Below are 3280 nucleotides of genomic sequence, written 5' to 3'. Positions count from 1 at the left end.
AGGGACATACCCCGCCCGAGGGTACAAAAAAGATTTGGCCAGACCAGGCGCAAAGTCGAGATAGGAAGGAGCCACAGAAAGGGCCTGCAGATCCCCAACTCTCTTTAGAGAAGATACAGCTAAGATAAACACAGTCTTTAATGTAAGAAGACGATCTGATATCTCCTCGATAGGCTCAAAGGGAGACCTACAGAGAGCTTCTAACACCACAGCGAGAATTCCCCGGGCCTCGGCCCCTGCCTCGACAGGATGTCTGCCCCCATATTGAGATGCCCAGGATACCCGTTACCTGTGGTAAATACACGGCCCTCAGACAGAACAGGCAGGTTGTCGATGAGTGACGGAGCAGAATAAGGATGGAGCAAAGTGTGGATGCGCTGTCCTTGAAGGACGCTCACCTCTGTTTTGTTTAAATTTTGCTTAGCCTATAATTTTAAATGAAAGATGTCGTATTTATTTATTGTTCTCTGCGACACTTTTCCTACTGTGTTAATAGAAAAATGTCAAACGAATTTAGTATTTTGACGAGAATAATAAAAATAGCTAATAGGCTATTTTTGTACAACCTACATTTTTATTTTTATTTTTTCTCTCTGCACACTTTTTCCCTATTGTGCTGTCAATGTTAAACTAATTGTATCCTGACAAGACGAATAAAAATAATAAAATTTTTGTACAACATTTTTATTTTCTTTGACACTTTTTTCCCCCTACTTGTGTTGCATAAAATATTAAATTAATTTTGTGTCTTAAGATAATTCAATAAATTCAAGAATCTTGACAAGACGAATAAAATAACACAATTTTGTGCAGACTACACTTTTATTTGTCAGCCTATCTCTCTTTCTTTCAGTAGCGTAAATTTAAATGTGAGATTCTGGGACATTCTAAAACGCTTAACGTGAAAAAACTAATTTCTGTCAAATTGTACTTATAATAAACACTACTGTCAAATGGACGAGCTCTTATTCAGCGTATAAAGTGAATAATATCACGTTAAGCATTCTCCCCCATAGAAGTACATTATAAGGAAAAAGCTTAACATGTTATGATCTAAAAGCACAGACAAATCAATAAACTTGACAATGAATGCTTTGTTGTCCCGTAGACTTCCGTTGTTTGGGGGCGTTGACCCTGTTCGCATGGCTCGCGTAGATCATTACCATATGAATAGCACACTGCGCACGGGCATGATCATTAGAGATAATGAGCTGAGACAGAAGAAACCTGTACCTCTCTTTACTTTCATGCTTATTACAAAATTAAACTGAACAAAATTGCAATGTTCTCAGTTCGTCGATGTGTCCACGTGTCCAACGTGATATTATACGTTATAGCTAGGCTACACTGAATAAGAAGAGCTTGTTCTTTTAACAGCAGAAAGTGTTTATTATAAGTAAAATTTGATAGAAATGTAATTTTACCCGGTCGTTGTTAAGGTACGTTAAACCACATTAAGTTGTTTCCTTATAATGGACTTCTATGGGGGAGAAAACGCTTAACGTGATATTATTCACTTTATCTGTGGAATAAGGGCTCATTCTTTTGACAGTAGTTAATATTTATTACAAGTAAGGTTTGACAGAAATGTGGGTTTCCCTGGTCAGTGTATAAGTACGTTAAGCATTTTAAAATGTCCCGAGATTCTGGAAACGAGATCTAAATTTAGCGGGAACGGTCAGGTTGAGAAGAAAATTATTCTAAGCGGACAGCGGGTGAACAAAGAGTGAATATATAGCGGGAGCGGGTGGGTGCGGAATACAACTTTGGGTGAGCGGGACTAATAAAAAAACAGTCCCGCGCAGACAACTAGCTTTAGCTTTAGCTTAACATTTCTAGGTTTATGTGTCTTGTGGGACTATGCCAACTGTGGTATACACAGACCATAACCGCCTTACTTTTCTTCACTCGTTGCAGAATCCATCCATGGTTTAATGACTTTGCGTTATTAACTTATTTATTAATTATTAATCTCCAGTTATTAACTCCAGTTAAGGTTGTGATTGTTTTCTTGAAATTAACTTTGGGTATATTTGGGTTTGGAAATTGTATAAGGTGGAGTTTCTAATGAGAATCTCTCCCTTTGAGGGGGGGTGTTACGGTTTTGTTTTGTTTTGGGTTTCTTTCCTGTTATCGTTTCTTTTGTTTTATATGTTACCAGATAAGGATCTATACCTGTTACCAATTTGGGACTGTATTTAAGGTGTCTGGCCTTTTTTTGGAGGAGGAGGTTTCGTCCTTATCCTGCAGTTGTGCTCCAAAGCTGGACCTTCACTTTGTTTTCCGTTAATTGTTTGTTTCTTTGTTGTTGTTCATTTAGTATCTTTTGCATTTAAACTCCTGGACTTAAATAAATATTTTCTTGTTAATATACTTTTGGACTTCGAACCCTTTTTGTTGTTGCTTCCTTGAGTCGCATGTAACAATTTATTGAATGAGCACTGTGCTACGTCTGAACTGATTGAACTGTATTTTATGTATAATAATTTAATATTTTTAACTGTTTTAATAAATTGTTAAATCAATTTATAAATAATTTTAAAAGTTAAGTTCCCTGTTTTATTGTTGTGATTTTTTAAATGATTATTGTACATCCTTTTATGTAAAGGACTTTGAATTACCATTGTGTATGAAATGTGCTATATAAATAACCTTGCCTTGCATTTCTTCGAGCACACTGAGCTCTAAATAAAATGATTAATTATATTATAAAGACATACTTTTCCATTTCATTTGTTATCTATACATATTAATTTTACTTCAGAATAAACATTATTTTTCAGTTTTCCAGTGTTTGTATGAACACACTCACCTGGCGCAGCTTCCTTCCGCATCACTTCCTGTTTGGGCGGTTGAGACCATTGCAGCGTCACGTCAGAAAACCCTCGTTCCACCAAAGCAGACTGAAGCTGAAATGAGCAGATCTCTTAAGAGTGCTATCAGTGAGCTCAGATTTCTGTATGTTTCCCTCTCTCACCTGTGACATGAGCTGGACTCTCACTGCAGCTTCAGACAGACTCGAACTGGACTTCATCTTAATCTTCACAAACGTTTTCTTCATTAAAGGACCTGAAAGAGCACATGAGAGTGAACATACACAGACAGAAGGGAAACGCAAATAATACAATGCAACTAACAATATAATCATGCATTTTTAGGATACTAAAATACATTATCTCATCATTGCATCTTTTGTTTTTGACATTAAATGCACTCTCTACAATAATCTACAGAAGTTTAGTGCAAATGCATCTGTCATTTAAGATTAATTAACGGGTGC

General features: G+C 36.5%; 1 long non-coding RNA gene across 1 annotated transcript; it reads right to left on the bottom strand.

Annotated features, from left to right (window-relative positions):
• Window positions 1–2665: 2665 nt before the first annotated feature.
• Window positions 2666–3000, bottom strand: LOC107571102 (uncharacterized). The gene is made up of 3 exons (XR_001607137.1): window positions 2978–3000; window positions 2813–2909; window positions 2666–2682 (listed from the first exon to the last, which is right to left on the bottom strand). It is a non-coding gene; the product is annotated as an uncharacterized lncRNA (long non-coding RNA).
• Window positions 3001–3280: the final 280 nt, after the last annotated feature.

This window comes from Sinocyclocheilus grahami, unplaced genomic scaffold (genome assembly GCF_001515645.1).
Source record: "Sinocyclocheilus grahami isolate Dianchi unplaced genomic scaffold, SAMN03320097.WGS_v1.1 scaffold1549.1, whole genome shotgun sequence".
Classification (NCBI taxonomy): domain Eukaryota; kingdom Metazoa; phylum Chordata; class Actinopteri; order Cypriniformes; family Cyprinidae; genus Sinocyclocheilus; species Sinocyclocheilus grahami.
The sequence above is the reverse complement of the archived record's forward strand: the minus strand, read 5'-3'. Positions and strand labels throughout refer to the sequence as shown.